We start from the raw sequence: 25,671 nt of genomic DNA on the forward strand, positions 1-25,671 counted from the left end.
CTGCTAGAAGACTTGGACTTGAACTCATAATTAATCTTTCTCCGTTTCTCCTAGAAAAACATATGGTATTTATGTAGCACCACTTCAGCATTTAACTGTGGAATCATGAAATGTAACCATGATAATTAACATCCCAATTTTCACAGATGGATCTGAGAACATGTAATTTATAAGATACAAATGACATTGGTGGAGACTTATTGAGAAGAGTAGCTATTGGTATTGTGAATGTATTAGGATCCCATTTTGTAATTACCATACTACTTTTTTAAAAATTTGAAATAGTTTCCATGTTTTTTTAAAAATATACAATAGAATGCATATTCGCAACATTTTTATCTTGCTAATGTCTGCCTGTGTCTGTTTATCATTTGAAAATTGTTGTCTTGTGAAGAAGCCATTTATCTTCTCTATTTACATATAAATGATAGATACATTTGAATAATATGGTAATGTGGCTACAAGGACAGCTAGAGCTGAGCAGTTGAATATATTACATGCTACCAAGAATGGATGCAGATTCGCACATCAATGCAAATATAATTTCTTTTGTAATCGGTGATTTTGGAGTCAATAATGTAGTCAGTTGACTTGGAATTGGAATTTTTGTTTCATGTTTTCCAGTAGGTCTAGTTGTGATATTGCAATTAAATCTAGATTTTTCTTAGTATACTTGACTATAACTTTTATGTTTTGTAGAAAAAAAGATTTCAAAAAGGTACCTATTCCCTCCTCTAAAATTAGATGGTTAAGCTAAAAAAAATAGTTTGGCCTCTGAAATATTAATAGAGGAACTAACAGCAATAATATGAAAGTATGTCCTTCAAGTCTTAAGAGAAAACTAAATATATTTGTGAGGCTAAAATCATTTGATGATTTCATATTCTTTGGAAGTGGCCACATGAAGGAAATTCATTGTCCTGAAATATTTGCTAACTGATTAAGACTGACTTTTAAACATGTCCTGTAATATTTGCTAACTGATTAAGACTGTTAAACAATTACTCTTCTTCGTGTGAGTGAAATTTTCCCTGGTCCCAATTCTTGTGGACCCATCACAGGTCAATCAACCACATAATAGTGTGGACATCTGCAGTACTTTTCAGGCAGCGTTTTATTCCCAACTTCTCTGGGGGAGTTAAGACATAGCTTAACATGTTCTGTCTTAGAGAAAGAGGCAAGCTCATGTCATTCATGGTTTAGGACTGCCCTGCCTTGCGTCTCCTTGGGTGTCCCCCACTCCATCTTTATTTCCTCACCTCCTCATTGTTCCTGCCTTCCACTTTTCCATCTAATCTTTGTCTTTTTCTATTCTTTTCATCTCCTGTCCTTTTGCTGTCTCTGGTGGAGTACTTTTTGGTGCTACAACTAAAGTTTGTTTGGGTTTTGTTTAAGTAAAATGTTTGAATGGATCTCTGAAATCAGAGCTGGGGTGGGGGTGGGGAAGAGTTCCAAGCTGTAGGAATATTTTACAAGAGTCTTCCCAGTTAGAGTTGGGGAGGTGTGGACCCCTTGGCAGCATTAGTGTGACTATGTGACAGTAGCCCAGTATAAAATTAACTCCCCAGAATATTTCTTAAAGTTTTTATTTTTTTATACTGCTTTTTCATTGCTTCTTGTTTGTACATCTGCTGATATCTCCAGGTAGATTAAGGCTCCTACATATTTTAAAGGATTAATCAGATTGCTTTCCTCACATTATCTAACAGAAATAAATTCTGCTCTTGTATGTTTCATAGCAATGGAAAGACAATAGTAATTTCAAAGCATGAAATGCCTTGGGAATTAGAGCAGATCTAGGTGAGGGACATAGGGTAGGAAACAGGAGGGCACTGTGGGCTTGGGATGATGAGTCGTGGATCAGAAAAGGAGGTGAAAGAATATTTAAGACAAGTATGACCACAATACTAAAAATCAGCAACTAAAATTTATTGTTTTATGCTGAGCAGTGTGCTGGGGTCTTTACATTCATTATCATGTTTGATGTTCCCAGCAGCCTCATGGAAATATGAATATCACCACTTTATAAGGAAAAGAAAACTAAGGATTAGGGAGATTAGGTGCTTTTCTAGGTTCTTGTAACAACTAAGATAGACTCAGACCCATCTTACTCTGATTCCCAATTGTAATGTTGTTATCTCCCACTTACTTTTACAACTTTAGTTAGATTAAGCTTTTGGTCAGAAGAGGAAAAGGAAATTTTCTTCTTTCTTTCCACCACCCTCTCTTATTCTGCTCTTAAGATTCCTGAGTGCAGGGGCACCTGGGTGGCTCAGTCGTTAAGCGTCTGCCTTCGGCTTAGGGCGTGATCTCAGAGTCCTGGGATCGAGCCCCACATCAGGCTCCTCCACTGGAAGCCTGCTTCTTCCTCTCCCACTCCCCCTGCTTGTGTTCCCTCTCTCGCTGACTGTCTCTCTCTCTGTCAAATAAATAAACAAAATCTTTAAAAAAACAACAACAAAAAACAAAAACAAAAACAAAACAAAGATCCTGAATGCAGTTAAATCCGGAATACAGTTAAACTGCTTTCTTGTTTAAATAAATTTTGTGATCTGGTCAAAAGCCTCATCATTTAAGGTTTTAGATTTTATTTTCATTACAAAATGTTTATTTTGTTTGTTTTTTAGATTTTATTTATTTGTCAGAGAGAGCACAAGCAGAGGGAGTGGCAGAGGGAGAAGTAGGCTCCCCACTAAGCACGGAGCCTGATGTGGGACTCGATCCTAGGGACCTTGGGATCATGACCTGAGCCGCAGGCAGACGCTTAACCGACTGAGCCACCTATACGTCCCAATTATGAAATGTTTTAAGTTTCCGAAAAGCAGACTTAGCCCTCTGTATATCACTGAGATCTACACACACACACACACACACACACAGACACACACAGAACCTTGTTGTTTAGTAAGCCCTAAAATCAGTATCAAACATTTTAATGTGCAGTTTCCTAAACTTAGTGATAATATTGCCATATTTCAAAATTGTTAACATCAAAGTTGTTTTCTAAAGAAAGATTGATTTTATAGTTCCATGTAATAAATAGTACCCTTTTTTTGAAGAAGGGGAATGAGTAAGTTAAAAAGTGTAAGACAGGGGCTCCTGGGTAGCTCAGTTGGCTAAGCATCTGCTTTCAGTTCAGGTCATGATCCCAGGGTCCTGGGATTGAGCCCCGTGTTGGGTTCCCTGCTCAGCAGGGAGTCTGCTTCTCCCTCTGCCTCTGCCCCCTCCCCCTGCTCCTGCTGCCTGTCTCTCAAATAAATAAAATCTTTAAAAATAAATAAAGTAAAATAAAATAAAAAGTGTAAGAAAAATCCATACACCATGCCCATTGAAACACTAGATATGAAAGAAAATTAAAATAACTTAAGATTCACTAGTACCATTGAATTTTTTTCTTTGGATTTTAGTTAAGTGTTCAAGGTTTTTTTTAAGGCTCCTATGTAATTTGAGTTCCATGAAATGAAACACTCTTATTTATTTATTTATTCACTTATTTGCTTTTTTTTAATTTAAGTTTTGGTAGTTAACATATAGTAACATGCTTATTTATGATAGTGTACATATTAAATACATTTCTGTTCTTTGCTTCAAAAGAGAACTTGAAGCCCAGCTGCTTTGTGTTATTCCCACGAATGACATTCTCGGTTACACAGAAGCCTGGGGAGGACCAGAAAAATGCACTAAGTGATGAAGAGTTAGTGACGTGGAAGAGCACTGGGAGAAATGACTTTGGAGGGCATTATTAAAACCCTTCAGTGGATGATAGGATATTGCTAGTTTAGGCTGTCTCTTAAGTACTGTGGAAAGCTCCTAAAATGTCTGAAATTTATATTCTTTTACACTTATAAAGTGTGTAGATAAAATCCATGAGCTGCAAGGTGGGGGACCCGCTGGAAAATGAGCTGCTCAGTTTGCTCCTGTCTCCATCAGGCAGCCCGTGGCTCCCAGTGATGCTGCTGTTCTGAGTACTGTCTTCCTGCCATTGTTGTCCAATGTGAAGGAGCATTTTTAACCAAGGAATGACTCCGTTAGCTTGAGCAGTATATCTGGTTTCACAATGGTTTAAGACATTGTTGTAGTGGCCCTTTTCCTACATGGGTTTGAGTGTTGGCAGAGAAATACTATAGAAAATAGTGAAAGTGCTAACAATTTTTTTCTACTTAAATAGAATGTTGAGTAATTTGGTTTTTTTCTTTTTCTTTTTTTTTTTGGCCAAAGACAAGTAAGTGCCACATTAGCCTATTTAACATCATGCTGAAATTTAAAACAGATTACATCAGTGGAAATAAGAATATTAATATAGTACATGTGATTGTGTAAATATCTATTACCATTAAAGCACGTAACTATTCTGTTTTTTATTATATGAGATCAAAGTATGTGTAGCAGAACTCTTTACTGCACATTTAATTATTATGTATAAGAAGAAAAAACAAACTTATAGCTAGTCATGATATTCACCGGAGCAGTTATTCTGTTTCTTCTGCTGTGGGGCAAACTAGTAAAATAGTCAAACTAATGTGCAACATTATGTAAAAACAATCTATATTATGTATGAAAAAAAGCTGTGTCTCCAAAAATCATGAAAAGTGATTTATGAATCACCAAAATTCATATAAGTTATTATTTTTTTAAAAGATTTTACTTATTTGGGAGAGAGAGAGAGCATGAGTGGGGTGAGGGGCAAAGGGAGAAGCAGACTCCCCACTGAGTAGGAAGACCCGTTCGGGGCTTGATCTCAGGACTTGATCCAGGGGCTCCATCCCAGGACTCCGGGATCGTGACCAGAGCCGAAGGCAGATGCTTAACCTACTGAGCCACCCAGGCGCCTCTACAAACCACTCTCTCATACATGTTATTCCATCAGATTCCATCTTTAGCCCTTCGAGGTACATAAGGCATATATTATTGTTACCCAGTTTTGTTTGTTACCCAGTTTTTTATTGAAAAGGAAAAATAATGCTTAGAGAATTTAAAGTGAAATCACTCAGGTAAGTTAAAAGGGTAAAGATAAGACTTCTGTGCCAAGATCCTTGTTATCCCCTCCCACCCTGTAGATGGATGGTGTTGGGATGAAGACCCATCTTCATAGTTTTATATGATGGTCAGAGGTGTGTGTGTGATATTCAAATATGGGACTGGCAGCTGAAAGTTACGTTCTTTCTTTTCTCCCTGCCACACAATTTACCTCATTATTTGGTTTCTCTGCCTCATACATTTTGATATCTAAATCTATGAGGAATGCTTTAATTTGCATGATTTTAAACCACATCTGTTCTCAAAAACTGTACCTCTCCATCAGTATTCTCGTTTCCAGATTAAACTCTCCTGGGGCAATGGAACATTTTTCTGCTTCCTGTGAGATAAAATACATGTGCACATGTGCAGACACACACAGCTGAGAGGTATTTAGGTAGAAAATCTGAAGGAGGTGAAGGAGGAACACACATATATTTGAGGCACGTAGTTGGATTCACAATATATTTTCAAGGCTGAGCTGCTAGTATTTGATGTGGGATTTGAGAGATGATGAGGAGTTAGAGATGACTCCAAGGATTTGGGCTTGAGTGACAGGGGTAGTGGAGCCGTTGTGAGGAGAGATGGGACAGCCTGCAGGAGGAGCAGAGTGGGGAAGACAGTGACTCCGGTTTAAATGGGTTAAAGTTGACATGCGCTGTATGTGCAAATGGACATGTCACAAGGCAATTGAATGCGTGAGTCTAGAATTTAGGAAAGAGATCCAGGGTAGAAATTTGGAAGTTGTCTGGGTTATAGATATTATTTGACAAGGGGATCGTATGGGATAACCAAGTGTGGTAATTGTCACATTGGTGGCCCTAAATGAACCATGTCTTTGTATACTCACACCCTTGTACAGTCCTTACCCCTTAATCTACGCTGGGCTTGTGGTTGCTCTAACCAATAGAGCAACATGGTGGAAGTGACGCTCTGCCAGTTGTGGTCCTGACGGCTTCTCTTTTGCAATCTTGAGCATCCTGACTGGCCACGTTCGAATTCTAGTTGTCTTGCTGAAGAGGCCACGTGGAGAAGGAGAGGCCGTAGAGGACATGGAAGAGAACTGAGAACCTGGAACACAGTGTAAAGTTAGGCCCTACATATCGGACTCCAGCCAAGCCACTTGCCCTGCCAGCCTAGCTAGGTGTCAGACGTGGGACTGAAGAAGCCATCTTGGGGAGGGTGGGGGAAGGTGGTGCATTCCGGGCTCACAAGTATCACATGGAGCCAAAGTGAGTTGTCCCTGATACACCTTTTCTGAATTTGCAACCCAAGAATTGTTAGAAATAGTAACATGGTTGTTTTAAGCCATCCAGCGTAGGGTTCACAGTCAATAACTAAAACACCCTATGAGTGAATGAACACAGAAAATGGAAAAGAATTTTATGGACTGACCACTGGGGCATTCCACCATCAAGGGTCACAGTGATAAGGAACTATCAACAAAGGATAAGGAAAAGAAAACACCAGTAGGAAAGGAGACTATTCATGAATTCAGATGAAGCTGTTTCATCTGAGACTGAGCGCTAGAGTAGAGTGACCGGTTCTCCAGTGCCTAGCAGAGTCTGGCACATAGTAGGTGCTTAGCAGCTGTGTTTCATGTGAGTGAGTGAGTGACATTTGAAGCAGGAAAAGCAAGAGATTATAATAGTGTCACCAGTTATGGCAAATAACCAAGAGAAAACGGAACTACTAAGTCATGTTTTAAAATTTTTTTCTTTATCTTTTTCTTTATCCATTTATCTACATTCCATCTTTAGTTTCCATGGATAGCCTTTTTTTTTTTTTTCCCCTCTCAAAGGGAATATTCTTCCAAGCAGAAAGTGCAGAGCAGATCTGAGTCCACAGCAATCAGAGCAGGCCTCGGACAACGGGACAGTCAGAAACCAGCTCTTTCTGTCAAAGGAATGAAAGGGCCTGGTGGCTCTGAATAAACGTACCAGTCAGAGTTCTCTCTTGCAAGCAACAGAAATTCTCTTTGGCTGAATTAAACAGACAAGTTTATTGAGAAGATATCATGTGGCTGACAGACCTGCTGGAAAGACTTAAAAAACCGGCAGGGACAGTGTAAAGTTGAATAGCCAGACTGGAGCCAAAACCATGCCACGGAACAGGCCACAGAGCACCCTGCTGCCACCAGGAGTGTCGGCTCCACACACTGTCTCTTACCTTACTGTCCTGACTGCCCTGGTGACCGGGGGTTATTACCTGTGCTGACGATGTCAAAATAGCATCGACATCCTCCCTGCTTCTCTGGGCTGTGTTAGCTCCTACGGCAGAGATCAGGTTGGTCCTGTGTGGTGAGGTGACACTAGGTCACATGCCCAGGTTTTGACTGCCCAGGCCTCTGCGAGAGTGGTCTTCTGGCTTTTGCAACAGCAGCTGGGCCTTGCCTTCCACCAAAATGCATAAAGCAGGGGATTTTCACAACACAGGGAATACAGTCAGATACAGAACACACTTTGCTCAGTTCCCTGCTCTTCCCAATCCCCCCCCCAAAACACCTCATGAATGTCCACTGGCCTACGTTCGCCGTGTATTCATAGAACTATCATTATAATCTTTGAAAAATCATGAATGAAGGTGAGCAGAAGTAATGCTGGTTTTTAAAAGGTGGTGGCGGGACACCTGGGTGGCTCAGTCTGTTAAGCGTCTGCCTTTGACTCAGGTCATGATCCCAGGGTCCTGGAATGGAGTCCCGCATGGGCTCCTTGCTCAGTGGGGAGTCTGCTTCTCCCTCTTCCTCTGTCTGCTATCCCCCCTGCTTGTGCTCTCTCTCTGTGTCAAATAAATAAAATCTTTAAAGAAAAATTTAAAGAAAATGAGAAAATAAAAATAAAAGGCGGTGGGAAACAAACCTAAATCTATAGACATATAAGCACATGATAGAATGTTAGTGAAATTCAAAGCTAGATTTTTGGACTTTAAAGTCTAATAATCTTCATTCCCTCTTAGTAAGTAACAGTGTTATTTCTTAATTTCAGCAAAGCTTGTGACAGGGACTCTTATGACATTCTTAGAATAAAATTGAAATCCAGTGTCACAAGATTATTATTCCTTCAGTTTATTGCTGGATGAAAAACTTCACCCAAAGCCTATTGATTAATGAATTGACATCAGGGTGGAGAAGAGTTTATTAGGGTATGCTGGAGGGTATTGTCTTTGACCTTGTCCCATTTGATATTTTTGTTAATGACTTAGATGAAGACATGGTGATGATGTGCTTGACCTATTTGTGTGTGTGTTATAGCTGGGAGCTATAAATAACACTTGGGGTGATGGAATCAGGGGTCAAAAGAATCTGATGAAATGATGAGTGGAAACTACAGCGTGAATTGCTGTGGGACAAATGGAACAATGTGGTTAAGAAAGAAAAAAAAAGCAAGCCCAAGTTCATATGGCAAATCAGGGTGGAGGAAGGTTGACTTCAAAATGAAGTTAATTTCATATGGAAAAGACTCATAATTTTTTTTTAAAGATTTTTTAATTTCTTTGTTCAACAGAGATAGAGACAGCCAGCGAGAGAGGGAACACAAGTAGGGGGAGTGGGAGAGGAAGAAGCAGGCTCATAGAGGAAGAGCCTGATGTGGGGCTCGATCCCATAATGCCGGGATCACGCCCTGAGCCGAAGGCAGACACTTAACCGCTGTGCCACCCAGGCGCCCCAAGACTCATAATTTCTTTGGTTCAACAAACTGGAGCAGACAGGATTATGCACCTAGGGTGGCAAGAGGTCTGTGAACCACGTGTAACACAGAACCGGTGACGGTGTCAGGAAGACTTACTCAGGAGGATTAGACGCACTGGAGAGTAGAGAAAAGGTAATGTGTGTATTCCAGACAGGACAAGAAAGCCAAGTGTGAGAGTTCTGGGGCTTATTTTGGCTTAATGCTGGGAAAGATATTCAAATGTTTTGTGTCACTTGTAAATTGAATGCAATGTGTTGAAGTGTAATGAGTGCCTTATCACTGAAATATTCAAGTAGAGGGTAGGTCGATCCACATCAGAAATACAGTAGGGAGGGTTCCTAACCGGTACTCTATGCAAGGGATTGAAATATGTAATTTAGTATGTTATTTCATGTTGTCCCAACCAAAACCATGAAATCGGTTGAAGGTTCCTCCATTTTGCAGATGGAGGAGATTCATGCCAAGATGTCAGGTACTCCATGTGTGCCCTTTCCAGTGGCCACATAATATCATCTCCTGTGTCAAGTGTGAATCCAGGTAACTCCAACTTTACCTGGCAAAGGACTGACTAAGGTTTTGCACTGCTAGGTGAACTCATTTCACTTGGCATAACTTTTATTTAATTAATTTTTTAAAGACTTTATTTATTTATGTGACAGAGATAGACAGCCAGCGAGAGAGGGAACACAGTAGGGGAGTGGGAGAGGAAGAAGCAGGCTCCCAGCGTAGGAGCCCGATGTGGGACTCGATCCCGGAACGCCGGGATCACACCCTGAGCCGAAGGCAGACGCTTAACGACNTAGGAGCCCGATGTGGGACTCGATCCCTGAACGCCGGGATCACACCCTGAGCCGAAGGCAGACGCTTAACGACTGCGCTACCCAGGCGCCCCTCACTTGGCATAACTTTTAGAAGCAGAAACACAACTTGTTATGGTCATTCACTCCTTCCTTCCTTCCTTCCTTCTTTCCTTCCTTCCTTCCTTCCTTCCTTCCTTCCTTCCTTCCTTCCTTCCATCCCCCTCCTTCCAACATATAGGAACTGTCTTCCAGGGATTACCCTTGAGATCCAGAGATACAAATATATATCCTTTGCTTTTATTTTTTATTTGATGATGATGGTGATGACAATGATGTTGTTCAGTTAGCCAGCATATATATCCTTTGCTTTGAAAGAGGTCGAAGTCCAACGAGGACTGTGATCTTAGGCTAGATAGTGTCCATGTGCCATTTGGGTTATAAGCTGCTGTCACAGATCTTCCTGTGCCATGGGACTGGAACACATTTGTGTTTTAGTGAAAGCAGTGAGAAAACCAGATTTGACTTATGAAAGAATTTCTTTGTGGAAAAATTTCAAGGATGTTTTCGTTTCACGTATGGAGAACTAGTTATGCAGTGTCATAGTGTGATGCTATATTCTGAAGGGGGCTGAGTTGTCATTCAGATCCAAGTACCAAACACGAACAGATGTAAGCATTGTGGATGACTGATTGTGCAGGCAGCGTAAATAAAAGAATTCTGAAGCATAAGGAGAGACTAAAGAGAAACAGTCTTGCTTTCAATCAGTGCTCTGTTATGAACTTCTCATTTTGTCTAATTGGTAGGACAAAGTCAATTAACTTCTTTGCTGTCCTGTACCCTAATGGCTTTTTTTCATATTAGAAGGAACCCTGGTCTCTTTTAGTCATTTTCCACTGTATTTGTTCATTTACTCTGTTGGGTGCTGGGATTTTAGTTTATTTTTTCTGTTTACATCATACTTACCTTCTCTGTGTATAGTTTTATTTCATACAGTTGCCATCCTTATTAGGAAGTCCTAATCATAGTTCAGTATTTTAATTCACATGCTTTAAGATAGAATTGTATCTGGTCTCTAACAGTTACTATAGTAAACCCCTGATTATCCACAAAAACACAGTTTTGAGTACATTTCTGTAGATGAGACTGCTATAATGAGAACCCATTCTGCCTCTATGGGCTTTTTACATTTTTAATTATTTTTCTTTAATTTTGAATTTCATAATTTGAGCTATAGGCATGTAATGGGGAAGCTGGAATGATGTGTGATACTTGAAGAGAGTACACTGAAGAAAAGACTATTGGTAGAAGCAGATCATAGGGAAGGTAAGAACAGAAATAAAAAGAGAATTCCTTTAGAAAGGAAAGAACGTACTTTGCATATTAATTGTTTGGATTTTTTTCTCGCAGGAATTATTTCCATATTTCTTAAGTTAAGAAAACAGTAATCTTAGGAAAACTGAGCATGTTTCAGGGGACAGGTGGAGGCCATGGAGTGATCCATTAAATGTAATAAAACTGACAGTAATAATCAGCTTGGAGAAATTAGAGAAACATTCCAGCTTTAGGTACTAAAGTTGTCGTCTGATCAAAGTATGCGAGATCAGGAGAAGAGGATCAATAATTCCAGTTACCTTCACATTATGTTTGATTAGGCCATGAAGTAATTGAAGAAAAAAATCATTAGCAAATTTATCTCTAAGTGAGAAAGTATACATTATTATATGTCATACAAAATGGGGTGTCTGCAACTTCTCACCGGTTTTCAGAATTAGTAACTTGATAAATACAATGCAATATAATGACTGTTTAGGATTTTCTTTCCTTTTATTGTTGTTAGTGTTATTGTTGCTGTTACTGTTTTGTGCATTTCAAGAACAATTTAATTAACATCTAGAATGTTTTAGTCTAGGATGTATTTTGTGCTTTGGTAAAGGGATGTTAAACCCACTCCAGGTTTGAATCATTCATTTTCGTTGATGTGATTGTTGTTTTTATGTGAGTTATACATCAGATGCATATAAAGAGTCAAGTAGTTTGATAGTTTGCTATGAAAAACAGCAGTTTTTTGCTTCCCTGTCTTTTAGGGGATTCTTTTGGATTTTCCTCTGAAAATCTACTAAGACTTTCTTTTATTACCACCTCTTGTTAGTCACCTTTTGGCATCATCCATTGACTCCTAGGTGGAAAACCTGAATTTAGTGGGTTTTTTTTTTTTTTTTCATGATTCCATTTCTAACAAGTGAACACATCCTGTCCTGCTGTCCTCCATCCTCTCATCCTTTCAGTGGGGATGTATTATAATTTTGATTAGATCAGAGGTTCAGTATTTACATTATTATGTCAATATAAATCTTGTTTGTAGCTGAGGCATGTAGTATACTGTGATTACTTTTCCTCTTCAGTTCAACTTTTGGTTTCCCTGAAATTAATAATAATTTGCCATTTTTCATTTCTACCATGAATTTAAGGCCTTCTCAAGCCTCTACCTGGTGCATCTCCCTTCATTGGCTTCCTGGGATGCCCTTCCACTCTTTCCTCCGCTGAAGCTTTTTCTTCCTCCATCTCATGTTGTTTATTTGGGGGAACAGTTTCTGATAGCTTCGCGGGAAAGAGTGTGTGGAAGATTTTTTTTTTTTTTTGAGATATCGCATTTCTGAACATACCTTTATTCAGCGCTCATGCTTGATTGACATTTTGACTAGTTACAGAATTCTGGGTTGGAAATAATTTCATTAGAATTTCAATAGGATTGCTCTATTGTTGTCTAGTTTCCATAGTTTCTGTTAAAATGGTTTTCTTTATTTCCAGTCTTCTGAAGTTTCATGATGAAGCAAAAAATAGACCAGGATGTCAGCTTTATTTTCATTTGTACCTTTTCAATCTGGACACTTCTGTCTTTACATTCTTCTTCTTCTCTTTTTAACAGTTTTATTGAGATGCAATTCCCATAACAGAATTCACTCTTTGCAAGTGTCTACTTCTGTTGTTTTAGTATATTCTACAGAATTTTTGGAACCATCATTAGTATCTAATTTTAGAAAATTATGTCATTTATCCAGAAGCCCCCTACCCATTAGCAGTCATGTTGAATTCACTACCTTTCCAACCCCTGGGAAACACTAATCTACTTTATGTCTCTATGAATTTTCCTGGATGTTCCTTCTAAATGGAATCATTACTATGTGACTTTTTGTGATAGACTTCTTTCATGTCACATCATGTGTTTGAAGTTCATCCATGTTTATAGCATGGATCAATACTTTTTTTTTTTCAAGTAATATTCCACGGTACGGATATATCATATCAGTCATCCGATGACTCTAAGTTTAAAGGCTGTCAAACTGTTTTTCAAAATGGATGCTCCATTTTACAATCTAACCAGCAGGGTTTGGGAGTTCCAGTTTTCCACACCCTTGGCAATACTTATCTATCTTTTTTATTACAAGCGGATGTTTGATGGTTTCTTATTGTCATTCTTTGAATTTCCCTCCCAACTAAGCATGCACGTATGTCCTTCCGTTTTGAGAAATGATCTTAAATTATTTTGTTATGATTTCCTCCTTTCATTTTCTTGTTTTTCTTTGGATCTTTTATTACTTAAAGGTTGAACCTCCTGTATTGCTTTTCTAATTTTCTTGTCTTTTCTTTCCTATTTCTGATTATTTTTCCTTTAGCCCAGCCTTAAGGGGCATTTTCTCAACTTAGTGTTTCATCTCTGCTATTGAGGGTTTTACATTTTAATATTATTTCTGGGATACCTTTTGTTCTCAGAATATTCCATTTTATAATATCCTTATCTTGTTTCAAGGTTGCAGTATCTTTTCCTACCTCCTGAAATATTAATAATAGTCTTTTCTGAAGTTTTCCTAACAGCATTTTCTCTGTTTCCACCAAGCTGTTACTGTTTTTCTTTTAGTTTGTTCTGGTCTCTGGCGTAAATATTAGAGGCATTGGTTTGATAGCTGGTGATTCTTGGCTGTCTGGTCATACATTTATTTTTAAAGATTTTATTTATTTATTCGACAGAGAGAGCGCGCACAAGCAGGGAGAGCAGCAGGCAGAGGGAGAGGGAGAAGCAGGCTCCCCACTGAGCAGGGAGCCTGATGTTGGGCTTGATCCCAGGACCCTGGGATCTGACCTGAGCAGAAGGCTGACGCTTAGCCTAGCCGTCTGAGCCCCCCAGGTACCCCTGTCTGGTCATACTTAAAGATGGGAGCCTCAAATTGTGGGCAGCTGGTTCGCTATTCATTTCAGTGTAGGAGCCAACCAAGCCATTTTGCTGAGAAATCCTTGATACTAGTATCCATCTTTCCCTGCAGTGCTGAAAGATTCCCAGTGAAGATTCTTCTGAACTCCTGCCTGGAGGATAGAGGCCTAGCTGCCATTGTTCTGGAAGCAGAGTCGGGGTATAGGACCCCATGTAATTACCTGCTTCAGGATGGTATCCCTGTGCCTAGCTGGTTGAGTGTTCCAGTTCAGACTCTCTGTTTTACCCTCTCTAGGTTTGAGAGAGGCAGTTATCTATAAGCAGAGTGGGAAAGGGATCTAAAGATTAAATAACTACTGAAAAGACTTTCGACCAACCACTCTTTCACACTTTCGGCCGCTACATAGAGACTTGTTCATTCCCATGTCCTGTGCCACCAACCCCTGAGCCTTTTGGTTGTTCTGTTTGTAAATAGGGTTGCTTGTAGGCTTTCCCCTCTGCCGGGTTAATAAGTAATCTGTTTGTTTGTGTTTTTGCTATGCTAAACGTGCTACCATCTGTTTTGGAGCTTCTAAAATTTGGTGTGGGATTCAAGAGGGTGCAAAGTAGGTGTATATGCTCAGTTTTTCATCTTTACTTTGGAATCTCATCAATTCCTAACAAGTTTAAATATGAACAAATGCTCTAGCCTGTCATTGTGTAAACCACTGTGTAATTAGATCATTTTTTTCACATTGATGGTTGTAAAGCATATAAATCTTTGCTATTTATCAATTGTCAGAGTTCATCAAATGTGACAAGGCTAGTGGGAGTGAAGATATTTATATTAACTGTTATTAGATTATTGTCCCATCAGTAAAATTTTAGGCACATGAGCAGTGTCTAAAGTGCAAGAGTGCCTTTTTCAGGATGTCCTGTCTTGATGGAAAATATTTTTGCTTGATAAATGGGGTCGGTTAATCATATTTTGTTTGTTCATTTTTTGTTATAATTTGTTAGGATGATGGTGGATGTTCATACACTATATAAGTATGTACTCATACATTTGATATGATTTTAAAGCCATTAAGAACATTTTTACAATGTTAAGTATATGTTTAAGAAAATAAACAATGGTGAGAAGAGTTCTGATTTTTAAATTTAATTATTAAGAACATATGCAACTCCTGGGTGGCTCAGTCAGTTAAGCATCTGACTCTTGATTTTGGCCCAGGTCATGATCTCAGGGTTCTGGAATCCAGCCCTGCATTGGGTGCTGTGCTGGGTGTGGAGCCTGCTTGAGATTCTCTCTCTCCCTCCTCTTCTGCCCCTCCCGCCCTTAAAAATAGTATTAAGAATGTATAATTGCTTATTTAGCCAGGTTCATTATGTTTTTGATTGCTGTGTATAATTAGAGAACTCCTTTTTAGAAAATGAATATTTTACTTGTTCAGTTAACATCCAACTTCAAGGCAGGAATTTACTTTTTTTTTTTTTTTTTCTCACTGGCAGGTACAAGTCCAGTTAGAAATTCCCAAAAGATGCTCATTCAGAAACTGAGAAATTAATTTGTCATGGCAGCTATTTGCTAAGTAAGAATTTTCCATCTTCTAGGTTTTTCCTTTTCTCTTGATTATGCGATCTGTGTTTTAAAGCTTTGGATCTCAGCTATTAGCTTTCACTTCAGTCATCACAGGAACATTTGGAAGATTGAATTCGTTTTCTTTTTTCCTCCCCTATTTCTCTACCCTTTTTACTTGGATAAAAAAAGTTAAAAGCATCAAGGAAAGATAAAATGTTGAATAGTCTCTAGCTAGAATTTAGGAAATATATTAAGGAACGATATCTAATTCTAAAAAGTGAGATAGAAAGTTAACAGTGCTGGGGAAAAGGGGCATGGCAAGAGATAATTAGTAACAGAATATTTATTAGAAGAAAAGAAAGGACTAAGGATTTTTTTCTCTTTTTGGTAATCAGATTTCAGCTGAGTAAAAATACCATGAACTGAGTTATATCTTGTAAAGGGTGGAAAAGGGCAACATAATCATTCTTGTTTGTCATCATGATATCTGGTAGGATGAATGGGCATCTAGTCTCCTTGAGGGCAGGGGCTGGTTTCTCTTTCAGTGTATCTCTTAGTAAAAGTACAGTAGGAATTCTGGAAATCTTTGCCAAATTGATATGATTATTTCCATAGAATAGATGTATCAGACATGATTGTGTGTGTGTGTGACAAACGTAGTAGAGTTTTTTAAGGTTTTCATTAAAACACAGGGTGTGACAGACTCAGAGACATGGGGTCTATATCCTCCTTTAAAGGAGGACTTGCTTCCTCGCTACAGGAAGNTTCTGGAAATCTTTGCCAAATTGATATGATTATTTCCATAGAATAGATGTATCAGACATGATTGTGTGTGTGACAAACGTAGTAGAGTTTTTTAAGGTTTTCATTAAAACACAGGTTGTGACAGACTCAGAGACATGGGGTCTATATCCTCCTTTAAAGGAGGATAGTCACCAGAATGCTTCCCCCTGTCAGCAGCTCCAGGATCTGCAGAGATCCATCTGGAATGAAGCCATGCCTTCTTCCAAGCATCCTGGATCTGGTGACTATGTGAGTTGGGGGTATAAAGACCTGGTCGTTTCTGCCCAATGCGGGCGGCTCAAGTGCCAGGGTGGCCAAGGCTTTATTGGCCTGCATAGCACCTTCATTTCCTTTCCTTTGTCTAATCCTGTTTCCTTATCCTTCCTTCCACCTAATAAACACATTTTATTTCTTTTACATAATAAGCATGTTGTACCCCCAAACTCTATCTGGAGAACCCAACCTATGACACAGAGTCATAAAGATTAATTGAAACATATAATTTAACCCTGTAATTTAACCGGGATTTATTCTCTTTTAGGGAGTTACAGTTAGACTGTGGGGTTCTGACTTAAGTATCCAAGTATACCAGACATTATACCAGAAAATCATAAGATGTTCAGAATTCAGAGGGGCAAAAGGATACACAGGATAGCAGGAACTTCTAGAAAAATTAACTTTAGATGAGGGATAATTGAGTGAGTTTATGAAATTGTAGCATGCCTTTGAAGTTAGTAAATCCTTGACAGCAGGTTCTTTTAATGCAGTGATGAGCACTGGATGATGTATGAGAGTGTTGAATCACTACCTGAAACTAACGTAACACTGTGTGTTAACTATACTGGAATTAAGATTTTTAAAAAGTCAATGCAAATATATATACATATATGTAAGTATTTAATAGTCCTACTGTATTATCAGTGGGAATATGTGAGTATTATTTGCATAATGCTGAATACTGTATTCTTAATATTCGGATCCCAATACCTGCAGGAAGATCTTCCCTCCTTTCTGTTTTGAACTTAGGTCTGATGCTATGGGTGTCTTTGGCCAATAAACCGTGAGAAAAAGTTATTTGTTATCACAGCATGCATAACCTGTCCTGTCCTGACTGATACACCCTAAGTTACTTAGTATCCAGCCACCCCAGAGTAAGCAGATACTACCATGTGTTATATTTCAAGACATTTTTTTATGATCACACTCAGATGCATGTTGTGTGTGTGTATATGTATGTTTGTTTGTATACTACACTCATATACTACATATGCTATTTTTTAACCCTTTGAAAAACTCAAAGAAGTTAGTGCTACCATTGTTTTGGAATCAATAAATGCAGCTATGTAGCAGTGTTTATCCACATTTTAAAATTCATGTGCCCTTTGTATTAATATAAAAATCTCATGCTTTTCTTTGCTATCATTTTAAACCCTGGATAAATTTATAATTCTTAATAAAACAAATGATGATTTTAAAAGATTTTATCGAACACTTGGTTCTCGTTTTTGACATTTAAAAACCACGTGTTTTATCAGTGAGGGCATTAAATGAACTTGCTTACCACAAGCTTTTGTATCATAAATAGTGTCAAGGATCAAGGACAGATGAGGTCACTTTCCATGTCACCTATTGTTTCTGCTATTTTTTTTTATAGAAATTATTACAGCCAGCTTCATATATTGAGTTTGATAATTATATGCCAGGCCTACTAATTTATTTGGAAGTAAATATTTAGATATTCTGTCCAGAATTTTTCCAGTACGATTTTCTAAATTTTTTTTGTAACTGTTTCAAATTTAAGCACCATTATCTTCTTTTACATTTTGCTAAGACTATATTTCAAATTGTATTTTCAACCACAACACTAGGAAAGCCCTACCTGAATTCATCCTACACAGACCTGGTGAGATTTTTATTCTTTTTCTTGAAATTTTTTCCAGTAACCCTTTTATGGCAAATTGCACTAAGTCAAGAGAATGAAAAGATATTTTTAGCTCTGATTCACCGAATACATAACTAGATTTTGGCATAAAAGCTTAAAACATATCATGAGGAGCAATAATGTTGGTCTTTGCTCCTTGAAGTTTCAAGATTCATATTCAAAACATCAACTATATCTGCCAAATATGTCAAGCTCCTGGGAAAGTTATTATCCTGGCAAGTTTGTAAGTGTCTAATGATTGAGGGGAAAAAAATGAAAGTTCTTTTTTAGGGGATCTTTAATTTCATACTATGCATAGTAAGGAATTAGCACTTTTTTGTCCATGAACTGAGCAAAGCCAGTAAGAAGAAAGATGAAAGAAAAAATCAGATCTTTGACAAATTGTTTTATGACAGGTAAATCAGCAATTTGACTTTTGGCTATAGATCCTGAAAAAGAGATACTTGAGAATTTCTACTCTAAGTTTTGGCAGTGCTCAGAGTACAAGAATTCATGAATTTGGGATTTCGCACCCACCCACCCTGGTGATCTGAGGTCTTCTTATTCTTTGCTATTGAAAGAGCTACTTGAAACAAAACTTTTACAATTTTCTGGATTTCTAACAATCTGTTTTACTACTAGTACTTCAGTGTCTTGCATTTCGGAGCACCATACTCTGCAGGTAAAAACTTGCATTTAAAAAAATAATGTTGGTGTGACCTTGTATTCACTGAGTTTGAGAAATCTCAATTACTTTGCCCCTTTATGTACGATGTTGAAATAATTACAGTTGTGCTTAATAATTACATAAGCACACAGATGTGCTGCTGTTTTAGCTGTGCCAGAAGAATAACGATGTAAATTACCTTCTTCATCAGGCGTTGCCATTTTGCCAGGACTTTTTCTGAAAGCTTTGTCCTTTTATACTCTGTGTATGTTCACCAGCCAGCAAGATTTAAATGAGCTCCACCTTTGTAATATAAATTTATTTTTAAAACCATTTCTCTAATTCAAGAGTTTTTTACGTGTTCCTTTTATGTGTCCCTTTTCTTTAGCCCACAACCCTTGTCCCATAAATAATCAGATATTTGCAACCACATTTAAGAACTCTGAAGTGTTTCGTATTATAAAGTCTTAATAGCATTACTTCTAATATATCTCTCTGTATTTCCTTGGGGCAGAAAACCTAATATTTTTACTACTGGATCAAGTGATACGAACAAGGTTATAAATGTTTCATTTTAGGTAAGAGGAAGAAGAGTATTACTCACATTTATTTGACTTCATTCATTTTTTTTTTTATTTATTTATTCAACAGAGATAGAGACAGCCAGCGAGAGAGGGAACACAAGCAGGGGGAGTGGGAGAGGAAGAAGCAGGCTCATAGCAGAGGAGCCTGATGTGGGGCTCGATCCCATAACACCGGGATCACGCCCTGAGCCGAAGGCAGACGTTTAACCGCTGTGCCACCCAGGCGCCCCCTGACTTCATTCTTATTTCCCTCAAAGTCATCACTGAGCTCCCAAATAGTGAATAGTTTTTATTCGTTTTTATACAATTTACAATACTTTACCCATTCTAAGATTTTGAAAATATATTTTGATTTTCATTTGTTATGCCAAAAAAGACAGGTGACAAATTAACAAATTGTATTTGTTTAATATTTTCATTGGATTATGCGTTCCAGAGTTACTATTTTTAAAATTGAAAAAACATGTACCTGAAGCTCATTACGGTATAATTTATAAAGCTTTCTGAACCACACATCTGGTATGATCAGTCCCTAGGTGGGTGTTACTTTTACGCCTTAGAACCAATATTATGAAAAGAAACCTCCTCTTTTATGCTTTGCAGCTGGTCAAAGTGATCCCGGAATGGCCTCTTTGATTCTTCAACCTTCCTTCCCTCTTTATTGCCCTCTTCCTCTCTTCTCTTCCATTTTAGTTCTCTGTTTCTAACTTTTCCCCCTCATGTTGCTCTTATCCTATAATTTCAGGATCTCCCCTATTTCTAGCTGGTGGCTCCAGAACGTGTTTTCAGAGTTAAGATATTCCTGAAAACTATTTCAGTTCTTTTCTCTTTGATCTCCTGCTTTGACTCCAAAAAATTTTATGTGGCCCACTTCATTAACGTTTTTCTCTTTCCCCAAATTTTTGAGGATGTTGGATGATCAGAGCATTCCATTCTTTATACCCATTGGCTTTTTATTTTTCCTTTTAAAAAATCAAACTGGCTTCAAAATAATATGAACATCTTTTTAAAGTGGCTATTTGACTCCATTAAAATTTATTATATGGTTTAGGCTTGTGAATGGTTTCCCCAGGGGCATATAAACCATACTGGGTAGCTCTTTCCTTCACTGTTTCAAGAGAAAACATTTTACACATTCTTCTGATGCAGGAATAACATATGTTTCTGTAGAACCACAATGTTCTACTTCTGGAAAATCCCCCCAAGTTTCTTGAAACTTTCCAAATGGATACCTCCTAGAAGTTTTATAAGCTTAAATAAATTGGAGAGCTAGAGATATGGCTATAGGTACATATTCCGTTTATGGATAAGCCTGTACAGTATTGAAACTACTTCAGACACGAACTGTTAGAGCATGAATGTCTGCATTCTTTTTATCAGAGAAGAATGGCTCACAACAGCCTTACTACCTGGGTAGAGCTACATAATCTGTCTATCCGTACTGTCATTGCCAGAAGCCAAATAGTAAGTTTTCTGTTTTAATGGAAAAGATCTTTCAGGTTGCTGGTTTTACATGATGGGAATGTGGTTGGAAATGCTTCCTGTTTCAGTCACCAGCCCCAGGCTGCCCATGCGTTTTGGATTCAGAAATGACAGCTGAAACCAATTAGGCAGAATTATGGGATAACAAAGTCACATATAGGTTTATTATGACCAGAAAGGAGAAGGAGAACACATTATATGATTTTTAAAATGACTAATTTAATTAGGAATGAGCTGCAGCACTGTGATAGCTATGGGAGGATTTTTGTGTGGTATAAACCCCTGTGTGTGTTAGCCATCCCTGCCCTCCCCAGGGAATGTGTGTGGTTTACTGGGTGGAACTTCAAATATTTCCTAAGTGGCTTAAAACCAGGTAGAAATAAAATAACCCAGAAACAAGCTTTGTGATCTGCCACATAATTCTGTGCAGGAACAGTTGAATATGTGAGAGTATTCCACTTGAGAATTTATCTTTAGGTGGTGATGGAATAGGTTGAAAGACCATATTATCACTATTGTCATACCATGTCCCATGATGCAACTTTTGAAGCACAATAACCTAATAGAAATTAGAATTTCTACTTCAGAGGGAAGAGATAGCACTATGTACTTGTTCATAAATGTCTTGTTTTTGTCATTAAAGATAAGGGATTTGAGTGTATTAGCATAAAGGCTAAATAACATTTGCTAGAATACTGACAGTTTCATTTTTGTAACCACTGTTTTAAAAATGGTCCCCTTTGGTATGTAGTAGGTACACAGTTCCTCAGTAAAGCATCTTAAACGGCTGTGATTTTGTTTTAAAGGTAAAGTTGACTAATGCATCTTCTTTTTTTTCTTACTAATGAATGATGCTCACACGTTGTAACTAACAGCATTAAAATTTCATTTATTATGATTTGGGAATGAAATAGATGAGTACTATAAAGCTTAATGGAAAAAATGCAATTTCAAAGTCAATTTAAAGCTGTGGACTTCATATCAGAGCAGTTTGAAACTAACTGCTCAGTAATTTGGTGTATTAATTCTTACAGCAACGTAGGCTGATTAAAACAGAGATTATAGCTAGAGGAGAATGGCATTGATTGCTGTAGAAGAAAGGAGGGCTCAACTTCTATAAGTTTTCTTCAGTTGCCTCTAGCAGCAACTATTCCCCAGTGAATTACATGACTTTAATGAGCTTCAGGTGAAATAGATTAAAAACTAAAATGATCGTGAGTTCTACCAAAGTTCACAGCTACCCTTCAAGTGTGGTTTTAGTTAGAATGCCTGTGGTGTGTTCCAGACATGGGACAGTGGTAATGAAGGTGACATTAGCCGGTAATAGAGACAGCCTCACAAGTAAACATCTGCCACAGTTGCTGCTTTGGTCCCACTAACAGTTACCATTGTGGCCATTAATCTGGGAACCACCTGCACTACCACCAAAGAGTGGAAATAATTGCCCTTGTTCTTCGAAATTTGCAGTCTTTTTAATGTGATCTCTTACCAGTGAGAGTACTATTTAAGGGTTCTTTATAATGAGTCACCGACCTGGGAGAGATAGGAGTGTCTAGAGTCAAACTGGGATGAGGACCAGTGAGCTTCATAAATAATCAACAATCAATCAGGGAAAGGGGGGGCTCTATATTTTTATGCTTCCAATTTGCACTAGTTTATCAACTAGTTATCCCATTGCTGCTCTCTCCTGACCCAAAGTCAGTTTGAAACAGAGTAAGGGATGGAGAGTGGAAACTATGAAGAGCTGAGTGTCATAGTCTAGCTTGTTTCTCATCTTTTTCTCTGGGTGGCCTCTCTTTCCCCGTCCTCTTTTAATGGTCTGTTCTCCGCTCAGGCCTGTTTTGAAATGGTCATTATATTCATAATTTGTCTTTGTAGTTTTCTTTCATGTGTTCCCCTTTAAGCCTCATGGCTGTTCATCATGCAGTTCTCAGGTCTCCATACGATTGAAATTTACAGAGACTCTACTGTGTGAAAGTGCTTATGAATAAAAAGTCTTTCCAATTTTTCTGTGGTCTTTCTATATCCTGCCCCCCCCTTTTTTTTTATAAAAGGGAGATTTCTCTCCTTCTTTCTAACGTGATCCAACCACAAAGTAATCAAATCAGTATGGGGAAACCCGAATTATAAGTGTGGCAAACTCCTTTACAGAGAGCATTTATGTTCAGGGTGTTAGGAGTTCGGGTATGTTCCTCAAATTCCTTCTCCTAGAAACTTCTATGTTAATAACCAAATAAATGCTGCCTGATGGGTAATCGACAGTGAGGAAGGAGGAAACTCATTTTGAAAGAAATTCATGCTAGTGTAGGGATTGAGTCTTTGGAGTCCCTTTCTGCTCTCATTCTTGTCTCCTGCTTGGTCTGTAAGTCTAGCCATACTTGATAGCTTCATTTAAAACCATCCACTACGTGGAAGATTGATGAGATGTTCTTAGGCGTTCAGGTATAAACCTGTCAGACACAAGTGCTTCTAAAGGCATTACCCTGAGGAACAGCAGCAGTGATGGAGTGAATAGAGGGAGGTGTGGGAACATGAGGTGAAGCGTAATGTAGTGAAGGAAAGAAGAGATGTCAGCCAAGAGCCAAGACAGAGATGGGAGGGTGAAGAGAAATTGTCTTTGATCTGTACTCACCAGGCGTCTAGTCTAGTGACCTGCTCCTTTTAGTATCAAAATGAGAAATAGCCAGAGATCAAGCCAGAGAGATCTGAGATTATCTGTCTCATCAGGGGATTCTGATCTGTTGGTCATATGCCATAGGGGCCCTCTGTTTAAAACCAGTATGACTTTAAAGAGTGGAATGACAAAGAAGTATCTTCTAGCATTGTTATTAAGTTGCTTACTGTATTTCCAGACGTGCAAATCATAAAGGTCATATAATCCAATGAGTTGAACTGAGGAAAGAGCGTAGGCTGATTAAAACAGAGATTATAGCTAGAGGAGAATGGCATTGATTGCTGTAGAAGAAAGGAGGGCTCAACTTCTATAAGTTTTCTTCAGTTGCCTCTAGCAGCAACTATTCCCCAGTGAATTACATGACTTTAATGAGCTTCAGGTGAAATAGATTAAAAACTAAAATGATCGTGAGTTCTACCAAAGTTCACAGCTACCCTTCAAGTGTGGTTTTAGTTAGAATGCCTGTGGTGTGTTCCAGACATGGGACAGTGGTAATGAAGGTGACATTAGCCGGTAATAGAGACAGCCTCACAAGTAAACATCTGCCACAGTTGCTGCTTTGGTCCCACTAACAGTTACCATTGTGGCCATTAATCTGGGAACCACCTGCACTACCACCAAAGAGTGGAAATAATTGCCCTTGTTCTTCGAAATTTGCAGTCTTTTTAATGTGATCTCTTACCAGTGAGAGTACTATTTAAGGGTTCTTTATAATGAGTCACCGACCTGGGAGAGATAGGAGTGTCTAGAGTCAAACTGGGATGAGGACCAGTGAGCTTCATAAATAATCAACAATCAATCAGGGAAAGGGGGGGCTCTATATTTTTATGCTTCCAATTTGCACTAGTTTATCAACTAGTTATCCCATCTTTTTTTTTTTTTATCATGTTCCCACTTAATTTGTTTTGTTTTATAAAATCAGGTTTTCATGAATTTCAAAATGAAACTGTACCTGAACCTTGGCATTTAAACATAAAATAAGCCTATCCCTTAAGAATAAAGAAATTCAGAATTAGTCTTATTATCTTGTGGACTCTTTCCATATTCTTGTTCTTGTGAAGTAGTGTTTTTTTAATGATATAAAAAAATTATACCAGGCTTGAATGTACTGACTCTCCTCTCACTGTCAAATGGGAAAGTAAATGAAACAGAAGCAAAGGCTGTGGAGGCTAAGCTTAACACAACTTCAGAATGAGGATTTCTGTTGGTTATCCCCATGGAAAGACTTCCTTATTTTTAGCCTACATGATAAAAATAGGGCTATGCTATTTTCAATGTCATATTTTGGCAGTGCTTCTGAAGAACATCAAAATTAGCTGCCAAATATAGCAGGGACCATACTTAACAGCATAGGACAATGGAAACAAATGCATGTGCTTGGGAAGGGGCTTTATTTGGATTCCTGTTTGATGAGGAAAGCTCAGTCCGAAAGCCAGTGGTAATGCAAAAGCATAATTTCTCGGAAGAACTTGATGTCTCTTGAGTAGGAGGTTTGATCATTTGAAGTCCAGCGATTGGAAAATCTCACTTCATGGATAATATGTTGATTAAAAAAAGAAACATAGGCACATACTGAATGGCGAAGCCTACTTAACCATGGACTTAGTGACTTTTCTCTGCCCTGGAATATGGGTAAAATTTCATGCCTGAGACGTTGGCTGAGTTTGTGGTGTCCAGAGAGCCTTTTTACCAGTGGCTCTCAGTGGAGGGACATTGCTGCTCTCTCCTGACCCAAAGTCAGTTTGAAACAGAGTAAGGGATGGAGAGTGGAAACTATGAAGAGCTGAGTGTCATAGTCTAGCTTGTTTCTCATCTTTTTCTCTGGGTGGCCTCTCTTTCCCCGTCCTCTTTTAATGGTCTGTTCTCCGCTCAGGCCTGTTTTGAAATGGTCATTATATTCATAATTTGTCTTTGTAGTTTTCTTTCATGTGTTCCCCTTTAAGCCTCATGGCTGTTCATCATGCAGTTCTCAGGTCTCCATACGATTGAAATTTACAGAGACTCTACTGTGTGAAAGTGCTTATGAATAAAAAGTCTTTCCAATTTTTCTGTGGTCTTTCTATATCCTGCCCCCCCCTTTTTTTTTATAAAAGGGAGATTTCTCTCCTTCTTTCTAACGTGATCCAACCACAAAGTAATCAAATCAGTATGGGGAAACCCGAATTATAAGTGTGGCAAACTCCTTTACAGAGAGCATTTATGTTCAGGGTGTTAGGAGTTCGGGTATGTTCCTCAAATTCCTTCTCCTAGAAACTTCTATGTTAATAACCAAATAAATGCTGCCTGA

General features: G+C 38.3%; 1 protein-coding gene across 3 annotated transcripts in view; it reads left to right on the forward strand.

The window, feature by feature from the left end:
- The window catches only part of CDK14 (cyclin dependent kinase 14), a 546,012-nt gene that overhangs the window by 227,670 nt on the left and 292,671 nt on the right, over positions 1-25,671 (forward strand). The window lies entirely within an intron of this gene.

The sequence above is a fragment of the Ailuropoda melanoleuca genome, chromosome 1 (genome assembly GCF_002007445.2).
Source record: "Ailuropoda melanoleuca isolate Jingjing chromosome 1, ASM200744v2, whole genome shotgun sequence".
NCBI lineage: Eukaryota > Metazoa > Chordata > Mammalia > Carnivora > Ursidae > Ailuropoda > Ailuropoda melanoleuca.